We start from the raw sequence: 18441 nt of genomic DNA, 5'->3' as shown, positions 1-18441 counted from the left end.
CCCATCCTGAGCAGCACTTCCCACAGCGCTGAGCTCAGAGGAGCACTCTGCCAGCACTGCACCAACCACAGGCCAGACTGTGAAGGAGAGAGGAGACGGCCCCGAGGACACTTGCAACGTGGTGGTGCCCGGCGACATCACTCTGTGTGCCTCTGACCAGGCATGTCAGAGTGGTGTGGTTCCCTCAGAAATCTGAGAATCATTCACTGCTCCCAAGTCAGCCCATCACAGTCACCTCAAGCACATTTGAAGCACATGGGATAGGGAATTGGACAATTTACTATTCCAAAAACAATTCTTCATGTGTTATCTTTCCAGAAAAGGGGGAACCTCAGGGCTAGATTTCATAAATATATCCATGCCATCACAAAAATGTCACAAAACAGAAAGGCAGCACTCTTTCTCACCTTTGTTGTGCAGTCCTAAGGAGGGTCAGACAATCCCAGGCCAGGCACATCTGTGGGGCACATGGCGGAGCCCCCAGGCTGTAGGCTAGTGTGTATGTGTGCGTCTGTCCTGAGTTTCGCAGCAAACAGACCCTGACAATGGAAAAAGAAAAACACAGTCATTTGTGTGTATTTATCTGGTATTTTTACAAGCAAAACAAGAAGTCTGAGACTAGTTTCTAGAGCGGTTAACCAAGCTCAGAAACAGGCATAGCTGTGGATGAAACAGAAACACACAGAGATTCCTGGGACTGGGCTGCGACAGCAGGGTTGTCAGACCCTTGGTTGAGGCACCTGACCACCACACACTGCAGCACCACACCATACCACACCACACTGCTGACCACCACACACTGCAGCACCACACCACACCGCTGACCACCACACACTGCAGCACCACACACCACACTGCTGACCACCACACACTGCAGCACCACACCACACCACACCACACTGCTGACCACACACTGTAGCTCCACATCACACCACACCACACCACACACCACACCACACCACTGACCACCACACACTGTAGCTCCACACCACACATCACACCACACTGCTGGTCCACACCACCCCACACCACACTGCTGACCACCATACACTGCTGGCCCACATCATACCACACTGCAGACTTCCACATACTGCTGGTCCAAACCCTGCAAGCTGGTGACCTCCACACAGAACTCTGATGAGGATTCTTGACTGAACCCTTTATCATGGAAGACTTCTTCCATTTTTGCTTGCCCATTCCCATAATTAATGTCAACGTTTAATTTTCCACTCATGTTTCTTACCAGCCCAGATCCCACACTAAGCTGACAGCAGCATCCATGCCACCACCTGTGACATCACAGGTTGCCACTCAGTGGCCATGACCATATGCTATGACAGATGCCCAAGTGCCACCCCAAGTCCCCAACAGGCCTGACATGCAGAGAACTCAGAGCCACACAGAGGCTTGGAAGGAAGGAAGGCCCTGCAGTCAGCAGCTGCCCACAGGGACACGTGCCTCAGGACCACCACATTAGCCCTTCCAGATGGCACAAGGATGAGTGGAGGAACACAAGGGGGACCTGTACTCCACAGAGACAGAGAGCAAGGTGCCCTAAACACTGCTCTATAAAGCAACACATGAGTCCAAGACAGATCACAGCTCCAATTAAGGATGCTGAGCCCAAAGGGTTACAGGCCAAACGTGAGCACAACCAGCATCCCAAGAGCACTGTTGTGATATTGCAGCCAGTTGTTGCTGGAACTTATCTAAAACAATGAGACACGTCTGGTAACTTCGGGCAGACACATGGGCCCACGGCATCTGCCTCCCACCTGGGAAAACAGACTGACCTGCTAGGATCAGCTTCAGTACGCACACACATAGATATGTACATGCACACACGTAGCTCAGTGCAGACAAAATGCCGTGGACACAGAACCAGGATAGATCTTTGAGAACGAACCTGGGAAAGCCACAGAGATGGCCTCCAAACCCTGGGACAGATGACTTGCTGTGAGCTCAGCGGCCCCAGGCTCACCTTGAAAAGCAACTAAAGGTAAGCTGCCTCCCAAGGGAACAGCCACAGTTAAGGTGTCGCGGGGAGGTTTTGTTTGGAGTAAAACTGCCTAATATTTGACTGCTGCCATTTTAAATCTCCATGAGGCCACTCCATCTGTGTCATCCCTTTCGAGCGTGAATATGAATACAGTTTTATGCCACTGAACAATCTGCACTGTGAGTTGGGAAGACCAACTTTGCCCGCACCTTTGTGTACACACACAAGGACTCTCCTGGATTCAAAACCAGACAAGAACTTGGCTGCCGGGCGTTTCTGTAGCTATGAGGCTGGCAACACTGCAGCTCAGTGTGGGTGAGCAACTGGGCCTTTCATGTTTGCACAGCCCAGGGTCTGCCACAGGGCATGTGAGTGGGAGTGCAGCAGGCAGGGCTGCTGGCCATGGACAGTGTCCTGGTGGCCTTTGTCGTGTCCAGTCATACATCTGTGAGCATCTCGGTGTGCCTCCGTCTGCCTCATCTCTCTCTCTCTCTCTCTCTCTCTCTGTCCCCATCTGCCTCGCCTCTGTGTGTGCGCGTGCCTCCATCAGTCTGTCTCTTTGTGTGCCTCCATCTTCTCTCTCTCTGTGCCTCCAACTGCTTCTCTTTCCCCCTTCCATGCACATTTAGCCAAGCCCAATGCAGCACAATGCATGCACACAACTCTAGTGAGTGAACAAATTCCACCCAGGTTCACGCTTAGTCCATACTTCGCTCTCAAACAGCTGCTCAGGCAGCAGATCGCTCCCATCTGGTCTCTGATTCCCACAGCCAGAGTGAGTGGGCCTGGCCGAGCCTGCAGCTCCCAGTGAGCAATCCACTTCCCGTGAAGAGTTCACCTGTGTGCCACGGGGTGGACTTTGGAAACAGGCAGCCTGCAGTGACACTTCCAACAAATGAAAATGAAAATGTACAGGATGGTTTCAAAACTTTGCCATGGCTCTCAGCGAAACACATGACTGACTAGCTCAGACTTGACCCAAAAAAAAAAAAAATCAAAATAAATGCTGAAGGCCAGAAGTGTCTGTAAGAGAAAACACCAGTGCTGTCCACTGCCCCTCACGCAGGGGTCACTGCGTGGTCACTGCACCCAAATGACGCAGGCCTCAGTGGCTCTGTCTCCTCCCTGACGTACACACCCATCCACAAGTGGCAGCAGACGTCAGCTGCTGTCTTCAAAGAGGACTGCTGCTCCCCGTCCCCACAAGGAACGCAGCCTTCTGCAGAATCATCCAAGTAAAGGCCCTAACTTTCTCTCAGGTTGGCCAGGCAGCAGCATGCAGCTCTGTGCAGCAGGGTCTCCACATGATCTCATGCACAGGGGTCACAGAGAGGCTGCTGTTCCCTTGGCACCCAAAGGGGTGAAGGTACTCTGAGGCAAAGAGTTTCCAGGTCTGCCCCTCTTCCAGGCGGGCAAGGCCAATCTCCAGCCACGGGGGTCTACCCCTCGCCTCATTCTTGGGGCTCAGAGAGGCCCCAGCAGCGAACTGAGGGCGTGAATGCTGTGGGCCCAGGGACCCAAAGTCACATCAGAGCACCACGGAACAGAACACAGTCAGAGGTGGGGGCCAGGATTCATCCTGCTCGGAAACACAGCGAGTTCCTTCTGCGTGAACAGGAGTCCAGCAGGTCATTTCAAATGGGAAAGAGAGGCCAGAATTTAACTCGTGACTTAGAACATTTGGTTTACTCCCCACAAGTCAGCAGTAGCAAATAACGTATGTCTTGTTCCGAGTCTCTGAACGCAGGGTTTAAATACATTAATAGCCACTAAGCATACGTTCACTCACAGACTTCAGGAACGCTCCAGTTCTGAGCCCCTTTTGTGGTTGATTCACTTCTACCTAATTAGCCAAGAGCACCTCTCATCAGGGCAGCATGCACAGGAGCAATTTTATAAGCAGCGCTTTGCCAACATGATGCGAAGATAAGTCTGAAATCAGACACATGAGGCAACCGAGGAGGGTAGCCACGCTGGTTTTTTCCACCACAGACACCAGCTCTGAGGCCAGGGCATTCCACAGAGGTAATGTCACTGACCTTCTATGAAAGTGGCCAAGGACGTTGCATGGGAATGCAAGCTGGGCTCAGAGGCCAGCAGACAGCCTGGACCAACAGTACGGCACATGTTCCGAGCTGGCATAGGGCTGACTCCAGCAGACAGAGCATAAACACCCATGGCAGTTCAGCCTGCATTGGCCCCTATGCCAGGCAAGTGGTAGAAGTAGCTGCTGGCCTGTGCCATGGCAGTCTTGCTCCAGCTGCCCTCTTGCCTGTCAATTCCTTCACATCCATGCAGATGCCCACTGTCCCACTGTGTGCAGGCTGCGCCCTGCAGTGGGGCCAGAGAGCAAGCACCGCTGCAGGGCACAAGGATCCCTGGAACTGATCCATGCATGCTGTGCCCCTGGGGCCTCTCCCTGAGACTCCGTCCTCTTTCCCACTTCACTCCCATGCAGGGGTCGAGGCCACCAGGTCAGCCTCTCCTCGGTGCTGGACAGTCTCTGCTCTGCTGCACAGTAGTCCCCTGCTCCTTGGTCCATGGACAGGCCTGCCTATAGATGTGTGCTTCCCAACCATGGACATGGGCTCCCAAGGGGACAACTGGCATCGCTGGGAGATTTACCCTGACCTGCAGCTGAAACGCTCCCAGAGGTCAACAGATGCCCTCTCAGGCTAGCCACATTCTTACCACGCAGAACAGCCTTTCCTCAGTTCCCTTCAGCACACACCCCTCCTCCTCCCCCTCACCGGGGCCTCAAGGTCTGGGGTGATGGGCTTGGGCTGGAACCTCCACAGCAGCCTTCTCCCCATCAGAAAATGTGTGCCAGTCCCACTAACTGCACAGGAGCTGCTTGCCAGCCACTGCCCACACTCTGTGGCAGTGACAGACACCATGTCCCTGCTAACGCAGCTCTGAGGAAGCAGCAATAACAACTCAAGAGAACGGGGTTCTGGGATTGAAGGACTCGGAGACATGGACAGGACTCCTGGCTCCTAGATTCAGCCCAACCCAGAGAGCTACTGTGGGCATCTGGGGAGAGAATCAGCGGATTGGAGACCAACCTTGCTCCCTCTCAATCTTTTTTTTACTCTCTCCCTCCTTCCTTCTAAAATTCCCCTCTTAAAAGGATCACTGAATGAAATTTAAACTACATATGTATACAAACTAGTAACAGTCAAAGGATGGTTTTTATTACTGTACAGGCTCGCTAGAATCCTGTGTGAACATCTACTGTGCAACCATGCGTGCGCAGGCCCTCAGGAATCCCTTGTTTGAACATGTACTGTGTGACCATGCATGTACCCACAGGCTCGCTGGGATCCCAGGTCCGCACATGCACTATCGGATGCTGGCTCCTGGAATGTGATGTAGACAAGCATCCTCCCCCTCAGGGAATCTAGAGACTATGACAAGAGCAGGCGTTTGGTGGAGCACTAAGGACACTGAGTGGGACACCTGCCTCCCTGTATTACACTGCAAGTTCTGCCTTCAAATCCAGCTTCCTGCTAATGCACACGCTGAGAGGCAGCAGGGATTGGCTTAAATACTGCCACTCGTGTGGGCGGGTGACCATGGTGGAGCTCCTGGCTTCTGACTTGGCCTGGCAGAGCCCTGACTGCTGCAGGCATGTTTGGAGTGAGCCAGCAGATGGAAGCAAGCTTGTTTGCTTGCTCTCTTTCAAATAAAAATAATAAAATGGTTCTAAAAAATAAACATACCAAGTCTAATGATGAAGACAAAGATTACTCAGATAACCACCGTAACTCAGACAATGTGTCTTCACGCTGGACACCCTGCTTGCTCTCCGTCTGTGCCTTTCAATGACTGGGTACTTCTTTTAAACTACTTTGCTAGCACAGCCTATCATTGAATATGGAAGTATTTTAGATAAAACCTAGAAACTGAGATAGCCAGGTGCAGCTGAGCCCCTACTCCTGCAATCTAAGAGACACAAAACAACTTGACGCTGGAAGATGGAAAGACATGACACACCACCGAAAGCCAAGAACTTTCAGAGAGGCCACCTACAGGCTCCAGGAAGCAAAACCCCTTGTCCAACCCAAAACCATGTGCTCAGCAAGACAGCTCAGGACACAAACAGCTATGTTGGTGAGCATCTATAATGGTCTGACTCACACAAGAAGGCAGAGAAGTGGTTACAACACCGCATGGTGTACTGAAGGTGGAGATGGTGGTATAACGTAGGGGGTAATTGTAGTTACAAATTGAACTGGTTGTAGTTACAACACTGCATTTACATCTCTGTACTGGAACCTGAAGGAGGTGACTGTTTTATAAAGAACACAATGTTTCTTTTCGTAGATTTTAAGTGTTTTCACATCATACACAAGACATTTGAGTGTAATACACGCTAACTAGCCTCATGTCTCTATGAGCACATATTTCAAAACTTCGTATGGTACTCCTAAGCAAAGCTATGTTTGCAAGCAATTTTTACCCAGTAGTGATACACCAGTCTTCAGGGATGGCAGCAGGAAGCATTTCATACCACAGTACACCCTGGGACTCCACCAAGTTCATCATGCTACAATTCCTAAAACCTCTGCAGCAGGCACTGGTGCTGCCGGCCCTATTCCACGGAGCAGGACACCTTAGCAAGGGACTCCGCAGACACAGCAGAGCCAGACCCACTCCCGCGGAGGACACCTTGGCAAGAGACTCCACAGAGCAGGACACCTTGGCAAGAGACTCCACAGCCACAGCAGAGCCAGACCCACTCCCATGGAGCAGGACACCTTGGCAAGAGACTCCACAGACACAGCAGAGCCAGACCCACTCCCGCGGAGGACACCTTGGCAAGAGACTCCACAGAGCAGGACACCTTGGCAAGGGACTCCACAGCCACAGCAGAGCCAGACCCACTCCTATGGAGCAGGACACCTTGGCAAGGGACTCCACAGCCACAGCAGAGCCAGACCCACTCCAGGATCATGTACACAAGTGGTTGGCCAAGTGTGGAGCTATACTCACCACAGATCCCTGCCCCTTAACACGCTCCAACTTGTGTGGCCTTCCTGGCTGGATAGTAAGCTCAGCTGGTCACTCCCAAAGACATCACGGTCAAAATGGAGCAAAACAAAAACAAAACAAAATCCAATTCCTTTCCCATTAGAAATGTGTCCCTCCCAGAATATAACAAAACAAGAGATTTCCCAGTAGCTTCAAAGACTGGAGGATCCAGGACCCAATAGAAACAGCCGCCTGAGGCCCAGCAGGGAAAACACGCAGGACTGCTCATCTGAACCCTGGGCTAGAGAGCAAGGGAGGTGCCAGACTGTCCCATATGATATCATCCTCTGGCCAGAGACCTACCCAGAACTGGTGGCAATGACCACCAGGCCTTACGAGATGGCACCACCCTTGAAGAGAAAGGGCAACACAAGACATGTGCAGGCAGGTGGGGTGGGGCCACATTTGAGGTTTCATGTGGAAAACCCTCTCTGGGGAGATGAAGCCTCATTGCTCCACATGGGAATCAGGCAGAGCTCGCGTCACGCACTTCAAACGTCAGCAGCCAATGCCAAGGTTAAGAATCACTGCAAATACTGCCGACTGCCAGGCAGGCAACTAGAGCAGCTGCCAACAGCTCTCAGAGCCACAGCTAGAGTCCTCTTTGCTTATTTGAGAGGGAGAGACCTCCCTCCCATTGGTTCGCTTCCTACATGCCCACAGACGCCAGGGCTGGGCCATGCTGAAGCTGGGAGCCAAGAACTGAATTGAGGTTTCTCACATGGGCGTCAGCAATCCAATGACTTGAGGCATCTCAGATGCCTCCTGCAGCCCACGGCAGCCGGGAACTGGGGTCAGGAGCCAATCTCAGGCCGTCCAATGCAGGAGGCCACAGGCTCGACTGCTAAGCTGAATGATCACTCCCACAGCTTGAACTCTCAGTTTTCCTCTCTACAGAGGCTTTTTCCTGGGTCCCTGAAAACAGGGGGCACAGCAATTGTCCCCCGTTTTCTAGATGCAGGAAGAGGCTTAGCTCTAAGATGACAAGCACAGACCACAGGACACAGAACCTGCTGCAGTGGCTCACAGTCACAACTGCTGGCTGCAGGGACTTCATGGCCACTGTCCACGCCCCGAGCGGACATCCTCCTGCTGCCACAGCCTGCAGCTTCAGGTGCCAGCTGCTGGGTGGGCGGCGTGTGAAGGGTGGCTGAGTGGGGGCTGAGCAGGAGGGCAGGGAGCGGTGGCAAGTTGAGAAAGGTTTGGGCCCGACGGCCATTCCCGGCATGAATGCTCACAAGCTGGGTGGGGGTCCTCAGATCCCACACACCTGGCGCCAGGGTCCTACAACAGCGAAGTCGGCACCGAGCCCCGTGACTGCTGATTGTCAACACAAAACAGAGGCGAGTTCCTTAACAGACATCTAGGAACCATGCGCACAAAACTGGACAACAGATCCAACACAGCTGGCTGTCCACTGCCAGGCAGCATATAGCATGCTGGTTCCCACTTCACAGGTAGACAAAGCAGAGCCCCAAGAGCTCATGTGCCTGGCCCGAGGTCACAGCGGTCAGCCCCAAATCCTACAGCCTGTCTTCTCAGGTCTCCCACAGACACACAGAGCCAGCCTGACAGTCAGGGAAAACAGATTCAGCATGAGGTCACATGGAGACTCGACTTCAGCATGACAGGGATATTCAGGCTGTGCTGGGCGCGGGGACAGCGGGGGAAAGGACGGAAGGCTATCAATGTGGAGGACGTGTGCACCAGCAGAGACCCCCGGAGGGCACTGAGACTGCAGGCTCTCCCGAAGGCCGGGGGGAGCACGGGTTGGTTCAGGCCTGGTTCAGGAAGGACTTCAGAGAGCCAGGACGAAGGAGGACAAGGAGCGACAGGCAGGACTGGGTGGGGGACACAGACACAGTGGGAAGGAGGTGTGGGTCCACCCCAGAAACACGATGACACGACACACCCTCTGCACCTGAAGCACTTAACGGCTGATGCCATCCTCCACTCAGGCCTGAATGTGCAGCAGCAGGGGTCTCTGTTCCCCCCTCGGAGGGCACGGCCCACTTGCGGCAGGGTTGCCAGGGCCCCCGGCTCAGGCAGAGGACCCGTCACAGGACACACCACACAGGGACCTTGGTGATGTGGCAGCGCTGAGGTCGAGCTGACCCCTTCAGGTGTAGCTGACACATCACTCATGTGTACCTGCCAGCCCAGAAACACTCACCACAGCCCAGAGCCACATTTGCACCCCAATGCCCCTGCCATGACGATTTCTAAATCAGTCCTGCTGTGAGAACAGGGGCCAGCAGAGTTCTCGGTGAGCTCTGAGCAGAAATCCTGGCTTCTGGCTGTTGGCTGCTTGCTAACACTCTGCCATGGGACAGCTAATGGAGCACATGCCAGCCAGAGTGTAAACATTTTTCCCAGTTCATAACAAATTTAGATAGGGAAGTCACAGATGTGGCCGAGGTCAGGCAGTGGTGTTCCTGGGAAACACAATAAAACAAACAACACGCTTTGTTCCTGAGAACAGCAGCAGCAGATCCAGGCTGGAGGAAGAGCAAGCTGCCAGGGCTGGCTGGGGAAGCAGCGAACATGCCCACTGACGCACAGACCCTGGCCCTTTGCAGGGGCAGACTTGGGGGTGATGCGGGCAGAGGACTTGGCCCTCCCCGTGCCCTGGTCCTCTGTTGCACAGGCACCTTCCTCACAGGCAGTGAGCTCAAGTTCCAGAGCCCACAACCTAGCACCTCACAACCTAGCACCTCACCTCCTACCACACGAGCAGTACCCATGGGTGAGACAGCCAGGGACTAGGGGTGTACTGACATCCACCTCTACAGGACAGGGACATCACCACAGAATTCCCCGTGGGACCAAACCCTGGACCCAGATGCTCCATCTGCCTCAGATGCACTAATGTGTTCCCGTCCAACGTCACTTCCTCAGCAACCCGCACAGACCTGCACCTTGACCCAACAGCCACCCCCAGTATGGCTGATCTCCTATGCTCTACCCCAAACTCTGGCCAAAGGCTGCCCACAGGGACCACCCTGCCCCACAGGGACCCTGCCCATGGAAGCTACCCTGGCCACAGAGACCCTGTCCATGGGGACCCTCTGGCCACAGAGACCCTGCCCACGGGGACCACTCTGGCCACAGAGACCCTACCCACAGGACCACCCTGCCCATAGGGACCCTGCCCGTTGGAGCTACCCTGGCCACAGAGACCCTGCCCACAACAACTCAGTGCTCATGGAACTGATCCTGACTATGGGACAACCCTGCCCATGAAAACAACCCTGCTTATGGGCACAGCCCTGTCTACCAGGTTGACTCTGCCCATGGGGATGGGCCTCCCATAGGGACCCTGCCCACATGGACAAGTCCACCCATAGAGACCCTGCCGATGAATATGGCACTTCGATACAGCTCTATGCAGAGTCTCCTTTAGAAGAGCTACATCTAGCAAGGACAGCAAGCTCAACTCTGGGGCAAGGTCTGCAGCCACTTGCAGGTTCAGGCCCACCCAAGGTTGACTGAGGGGCTTGGTACCAGACTGTTGGCCAGTAACTGGCCACCACCTGCATTACAGACCCACTAACCAGGAATGTTTACCTGCAGCGGCCTGTCAAGGAGAGCAGCCAACAGGTACAAGAAGCTGCCCCAGGGTCCGAGCACCAACACACTGCAGCTGGGAGGTCCCTGGTGGCTTCAGGAACTTCTCTTCTCCCACCATGTCTATAGACTGTGTATCCGTGACTCTTCACCCTCCCGCGCACAGACTACGCTTACAGATGTGTTGACACATAACAGTTGTCAGTAGGGCCATCTGGAAGCCAGGGACAACTGTAACACTAGAAGGGGACAGCTACACAGTGGATAGAGCTCATCAGGTGTGCTAGGACAGGGGCTAAAAACATCGTTGCATCTCATGGAGGAACTGGAGCTCCCGAGGACCGAGGCTTCGGAGCAGCAGAGTGGGAGCCAAGTGCCCTCAGCTGCTCGGCACAGACCAGCCCTGGCAGGCACATGCCCATCTTCAGGGCTCTCCTCACGGTATCCACAAGAAGGATGACTTGTGTGGGATGGCTGTCAGGGGACGCTAGGTGAAGCAGGTGAGGGAGACAAGAGTGGGAGGGGACAGTATGGCTGGGGAGGCCCTGGGCCCCAGGGAGCACATACAGCTGCCTACAACACTGCTGGCGCTGAACCCCACAACCTCACCAGAATTTTCAGCCTATTAATAACCAAGGACTAAGCCCCAGCACCTGTCCATCTCACAGTCAGAGTGCCAGGCTGGCCTCTGTCTCCTCATGTTCCCAAAGTTGCTCCTGGCTTCATGCCCTTGGCAGGCTGGGATGGCCAAGAGCGCCCAAATGAGGCTGGCTTCCCTGGACCGACCTGCCCTTCCAGGACAAGGGGTCACAGTCGGTGTGTTTTCTGAATCTGTATGTAAGTTTGCTCTGTGGGAGGGCTTTGGACACACACTGAGTGTCCACACATACATCTCTGAGGGCAGAGCTGGCATGTACTCCATAAACACCAGTACCAGCTCCCCACACTGGGTCAGTGCCTGCCTCTAACAAGGTCAAACGTTTCACTTGCCAGTCTTGTGCTGATCAACTCGGGTGGGTACGCGGTAACCTGGGTACCTTTAGCACAAATACGTGACGGGAAACTGCATGGCCAGCTGGGCCACAGTCTGAGATTCAGACAGAGCCTTCCCTTGTGCTCCTGGCTCTTCCCGGGCTGGAAGTTGGAGCAACAGCCAGAGAAACAAGCTGTGATTCAGACGCAGGCTGTCCAAGTGAGGTGTGTATGCACTCCAGGCTGCAGGGCCACACGCCTGAGACGCTATACCTGCACCCCCATTGGGCCAGGGTCACTCTGGGAGACACAGCCTGGGCAGGCACTGGGTTCCTGGCTCTCAGAGCCTCTCCTCTGCCTACAGAATCCAGTCCCAGCCTGGGAGGGCAACGGGGAGAGCAAGGAGGACAGGACTGGTTGCAGCAGCAGCTGCTTCCAGGCTCTGGGACATCTTACCCCAGCGCAACCTCCAGCCGGAGCTTTGCTGCAAGCACTCAGCACCCTGGCCACCCCCAGCCCTGTGACAGGTATTCCTACTCCTCACTCACACAAGCTCCAACAGCCTCCTCTGAGTTGGCCCTAAGTCCTTCCTCAGGGGTCCCTGGCTCGCTGCCTGCCCCTATACTTCTCGCTCAGTGCCAGCGCTGCCTCACACAGGTCTTCACTCACAGGAGTCCCGATCCCCACTTCCTGAGTGAACAGATGAAGGTGACCTTCTTCCACACTCCCACAACCCTACATTCCCCCTCAGTCCTGCCCGGCACCACCGGCACCTGTGCAGAGGAACAGTACTGGCCCTGGTAGCAGCTCTCACAAAGGTGCCTGTCGCTAACCAGGTGCCAGGGTGCTACAGCCATAGAGCTGAGAGCTGTGTCTCCAGGTTCTGACTGCAGACCCATAACAGCCCTCAGGACCACAAACCAAATGTTACCATGGGGAGGAGACATAGGTAAAGACGCCAGCACCTTACAGATATGAGGGGTGGGTGCAAGGCCACCTGACGGGCCACACCCGGGACTCCACAATGACAGGCAGGTATGACAAGTCCCCAGCCCCCTCCGACCTGCACATGTGGGCTGTGATGCAGAAAAACAGAACCAACTCCACCCCTCAGACATGGTACAGTGGGGATGGTATTACAAAAGGTCAACTCCCCTCAGCTGCAGGGGGAGGGGCACCAGGGTCAACTCCCCTCAGCTGCAGGGGGAGGGGCACCAGGGTCAACTCCCCTCAGATGCAGGGGGAGGGGCACCAGGGTCAACTCCGCCCTCACCTGAGCACAGTAGGAAACAGCTACCTTCGACCAAGACACCTACCTAGGACCAAGGATCCAATCTGTTACCCAATGTCCTCAAATTACATTGGGGAAACTCTAAGACACTGGCATGGGCAAACTTCTTGTAAAAGACCTCAGAAGCACAGGCAAGAAAGACAAAAGCAGACAAATGTGATTATATCAAGCTAAGACACTTCTGCACTACAAAAGGCAACCAATAACGAAGTGAAGAGGTAACAAACATAATTATAAAGGATTAATAAAGAAACTTAACAAACAGTCCAATTAAGCAGTGGGCAAAGCACATGAACAGGGAATTTTCAAAGGATGAAATACAAATAACCAAGAGACATGTGAATAAAACGCTCAGGTTCACCAGACATCAGGGAAATGCAGATAGAAACCACAACGAGGTGTCACCTCGTGCCAGTTAGAATGGCTATTATCCAAAAGTCGAAATAAAATTAAAATTAAAATTCTGGTGAGGACGTAGGGGAAAAGCTACCCTAATCTACTGCTAGCAATAATGGTGAAAGACAGCATGGAGCTTACTCAGAGATCTGGAAACAGATCTACCTGGGAATTCACCCACAGATCATGAAATCAGAACAGGACTAACTAGTTATACCCTCGTGTTTATGGCAATTCAATTCCCAATAGCTAAGATATGGCGTCAACCTAGACGCCCATCAACTAATGAGTAGATGAAGAAAATGTGATCACGCACACTATGAAATACTATTCAGCCATAAAAAGAATAAAGTCCTGTCTCCTGTAATAAAATGGATGCAACTGGAAATCATTAAGTTTAGTGAAATAAGCCAGTCTCAAAAACACAAATGTGTTTTCCCTAATACATCACAGGTAAGACAAATTACAAACAATGTACAGGAATGAAATAGTTATTTGGGTGTAGGATTGTCATGTTTAGCCGACACAAGCGCATTAACTTCATATTCCACCTTCTGTGCATTTAGTTATTTGAAGGCATAGTTGAGAGAGAGAGATGTCCCATGCACCAATCCGTCACCTAAATGCCTGCAAAGCCAAGGATCCAGGAACTCCTCCAAAGAGGGGAACATTCCAGATTGTGCTCTGGGACCCCGAGCCTCTTGCTCCTGAACTAACTGGGCACAGGATACAAAGGAGAGGACACTTCCAGGTCCCAGCCCCGGACGCTAACGCTGCCCTTTACACCGCAGCCAGACCAGGTCACCCCCGGGGATCACCAGCACTAACTCAGGGCAAGGGCACCTCTCCTTCCAGCCTTCATGGGGGGGTCTCCTCTCAGGCCCACTCTCATGCTAAACAGCACCCACCATCCTCACAGCAGCCTGCCAGTCCCCAGAGTATCCAACGAGACCCGTGCAGTGAGAGGACACCCAAGAAAAGAAGCGAGCCCAGAGGTGCCCCAGGCTCCAGGAACCTTGACTGTGGTCACACAGGCAGGGAGGCGGGCGTAGCCAGCAAGCCCCTGCAGAGTGAGATAATGCAAGAATGCCAGGAATCCCAGCAGCCTTCCCAGGAACCATCTTGTCCTGAGGGAGCCTGCTGGGTGAGTAGTGGAATTTTCCAACCTATATCTCCTCCTCCGAAGTCCTTGCTGCCTGGATCACACCAATCACAGGGCTTTGCTTAACTGCCACAAAATGCACACATTATTCATCTGCTTGGCTTCATCTGAAAGAATCCAGTAAAAAAGCAATTTCGTTTTTCCTAAAAGCTATTCCAAGCTGCCCTCTCCCCACCCGGTTCCCAGCCAAGCTCTGAATCAGTGCAGAGCGCCTGCTCAACCAGCAAATGTGAGCCTGGCTCTTCCCATCCCTACACAGCCTCGCCCGGCCACGTGACAAACGTGACGCCTCTGTCCACTTGTGAATTCGGCTATGCTGTCCCAGCCAGCACTGACCTCCACGGAACCTGTGCAGGTCACAGTGTCCACTTCACCTACAGCCACTGCCTGTGCCACCAAGCACCTAGGGCTAGGCCAGCACACTCCTCCCTCAGTGCGACGCCCCAGGCTCGCCTGGAGGAGCAGGTGCCACACAGTGCGACCCCCAGTCCTGCACACACCGCCCCTGAGCAAAGGAGGACACAAGGAGAGCCCTCCCTCCTCACAGAGAGGTGTGCTCAGGGCATCACAGGCCATCCGTCCTTCCCTGCAGGACACTGGTCAGTACCGCCCCCTGTGAAATGCCAGGGACACTGGCCACTACCGCCTCTGTGAAACGCTGGGGACCCTGGTCAGTACTGGCCCCTGTGAAACTCCAGGAACATTCAGACCAGCAGAGAGAAGCAGCCATAGGCCCCAAGTTATACAAAATTCCTTCTTCTTAGCAGTAAGACCTCAGCAGTCACATCACCTCAAATCACAACACAGAACCCAGAGAATGGGTGGGCTCCATGCCGTCCACCCAAACACAAGACTACCTCGAAAGGACTCAGGTGTGCTCCTGCACCACCACGGAGACTCAGGCTGGCTCCCTGCACCACCACCCCCAGCCCCAGGTGTGCCTCCTGCACACACATCAGAACCATCTCATTAGGCTACAATTGCAGTCTCTTCATACGCTACCATCGAGGTTTGGAGTCAGAAAATGGGGGAGGGAAGCTGTCTGCTGGCCAGGTGCCCTGGAACCAACCCGGTGGGTGGGAGAGTGCCCTCCGCTCCTTTTCCTGTACACCTGGGTCAGCTTCCAGGCCCAGGACCACAGGCCTCTCCATAGCACATTTCACCACCTCCAGTTAGGCGACAGCTCCCTGACTCTGAACGACTGGCTTCACGCACTGCAGAACCCCCTGTGGTGAGGGGCCTGTCTAAGGCAGCACATGGGCAGTCTGTGGGGCACCCCACTTCAGGAAGAGGCAGCGGTGGTCTTGCAGCAGCTGAGGCTGGCCCTAAACACGGCATCACACACTGCACACAACTCACTTCCGGACCCCTTTTGTCCACATCCCTCCCTTCCCAGCAGCTCCCACTGAGTCTCCCAGCTCCGTCGGCGTAGAGCGGACTTCACACTCTTCCTGGAGAACCTGGCCAGCAGCCTCGAAAGCAGGAAGGGCCCTGTGTGGAGCTAAGTCCAGCCACAAAGGCAGAGGTGCAGAAGGCACAGCCGTGGCTCTCCTGCCGGGGCCAGCAGACCAGCCACTGGTGGTGTGGAAGGCTGATGCTAGGAGGGGAGGGTCCTTGTCCGGAGGCCGAGAGCCGGCCCCACAGGTCACTGATTGAAGACAAGCATCATGCGTGCAGTGAACTAGGCAAGAAATGTGTGCACACCACTCACCACCATCTGCCAGCTGGGCTTCCCTGTGACATGGCGGCAGGAACAGCATCGGCTTCCTGGGCTAGGCGCTGGGAGCAGAACTGGAAGCAGACGAGCTCGCCTCCGTCAGCTGCGACCACTGCTGCTGGGAGCGCGCACCCTCCTGCTCACCTGAGGGCAGTTTTACTGATGAAGAGTGGACAGGCCTGAGCCGGTGATGCAATAGCCCAGGACCCCCAAGGCAGAACCGGCTCGCGCCTGCAGCCACCTTCCTCTTCCACACCACACCACACCACACCACACCACACCACACCACACCACACCAAGGACTCCAGCACTGAACTTGTCAATCTCTCTCTTGGGGCCCAGCTTCGCCTACTTGGGGTTTTGTGGGACCTGACATGGTGGGAACAGCCGCCCAGGAAGCCCCGCCCCCGTTACATACTGCACGACAACCATGTGCACACACTTGATGGGTCCACCGCATAACAATCAGAGGCACGTCTCTGCTGGGTGTAGGGGAGGGTCACCTGGGCGTGCCCCCAAGGCCCGTGCTGGCATGGAGATGGAATACGTGAATCGTGTTTGTGAAACACGTGTATTCAAAAGAGCAGGGACTGACTGGGCCTGGCACTTAGGGTTCACGCCCTGCATTCTCTCCTCATTTGCCCTGGGCTCCCACTGAGCACTCCTGACATCTCCCAGCTGACTCCCATCCCAAGCCATGCATGCCTGAGGGAATTTCTGATGGAAGAGTCTCACAGCAAGTCCAGAGGCTTTGGGTTAGATTCTCACATCACCACACCATCATGTTCATGGGAAGACTTGCACTCCATGCCCACCGTGGCCCTATATACCCTGAGCGTGCCACTGAGCATGCTCCACTGCATGAAGTGGGGGCCAAGTCTGATTATTCCAGCATCCCTGGGCTGCCTGCTGCTCACACTAGGAAAGGCCACAGTGCTGTGGCCACAGGCTCATAAGGTCCCTGTCCACTGTGTGTGTTAGGCTTTAAATGCACTTCAAGTTCTTTTTTTTTTCCTTAAGTTTCTATGTGATAAGTGTTATTCTTTTTTTTTTAAATTATTTATTACATTGGATTGTGTGACACAGTTTCATAGGCTCTGGGATTCCCCCATCCCCTCCCTGTGCCCTCCCCCCATGGTGGATTCCTCCACCTTGTTGCAGTATTATAGTTCAAATTAAGTCGAGATTCATTTGTTGCAAACATATACTAAGCATAGAGTCCAGCATCTTATTGTCCAGATAAATTCAACAGTTTCTTGGGGAGACCATCTCTGGTCTGAGGCAGAGCTGGCAGAATCTCGTCCCGCTCAATTAGAAGCCCCAGCACAACATCAACAACAATTTACAACATTATGGAATTAATTGACATGGTATTGAGTAATCAATAGGTTATAACAGTGCAAGTTCTTAACCACATCCTGTGACGACTTCATTGACCCTTCAGTTTTTGTTTGTACTCAGAACCGGCTGCTATACATCTTAAAGTGGCTATAGGGTACTACTCAGCTGTCTCGTGTCTGTTTTCATTTTAGTATTTAGCAGTTTATTGTGTTGATGCATAATTTTGCTGAACTTGGTAGATTTTAGGATAATCTAAACGGGCTTATAAACCTAACAAGGCCTTTGTCAACAGCTGAGGTGCAGAACAGTTTTAGGAGGGGTGTGCAGAGAAATCCTCCATCCCCTAGTGAGGAGTAACTAATCTTTGTGTCCTACCTAGTAAGGTAGATGTGGATCCACGCTGATTGTTTCCTGTTTGGTTCTAAGCTTTCCTTGTATTTCTCCGACTATCTATTCTATTTTTTTTTTTGCGGGGGGAGGGGCCTCTGGAGCAATCCTGATGGTCATTGCAAGCGAGGGTGGGGATCCAAAGTTGGAACTAAGTAAGGACCAGCACTTCAAGTTCTTAAAGTCCTTATGTTGTTACGCTCAGCTAATTCCCACAGCCAAGTCCTTTTTTCCTGATTAGTTTACTGCAGGCCAAAATCCCAGATGCAGCAAGGTGCTTAGTAGGTCCTTTATTCCAGCAGGGCAGGAACGGGAGCAGGAATGGAGGGGAAGAAACCTGGAAGGGACATGTCTCCTGCCTTGGTGGCAGGATGGGGCTGCCAGGGCAGGGGAAGGGACAAGATGGAGGAGAACAGGCAAGAGCCAGGTAAGAAGGGAAGGGAAGGGAAGAGAGAGGGGGAAGGAGAAAGGAGTCCTTTCGAGGTAGTCTTGTGTTTGGGTGGACGGCATGGAGCCCACCCATTCTCTGGGTTCTGTGTTGTGATTTGAGGTGATGTGACTGTGCGCGCTGTGTG

General features: G+C 53.6%; 1 long non-coding RNA gene across 1 annotated transcript in view; it reads right to left on the bottom strand.

The window, feature by feature from the left end:
• Positions 1–293: 293 nt before the first annotated feature.
• Positions 294–18441, bottom strand: part of LOC131478138 (uncharacterized) — a 55655-nt gene continuing 37507 nt past the window's right edge. Inside the window, exon 4 of the long non-coding RNA XR_009244324.1 lies at positions 294–539. This is a non-coding gene — a long non-coding RNA (uncharacterized LOC131478138). The remainder of the gene's footprint in view (positions 540–18441) is intronic.

This window comes from Ochotona princeps, chromosome 27 (genome assembly GCF_030435755.1).
Source record: "Ochotona princeps isolate mOchPri1 chromosome 27, mOchPri1.hap1, whole genome shotgun sequence".
NCBI lineage: Eukaryota > Metazoa > Chordata > Mammalia > Lagomorpha > Ochotonidae > Ochotona > Ochotona princeps.
This window is presented reverse-complemented; position numbering and strand designations above follow the sequence as displayed.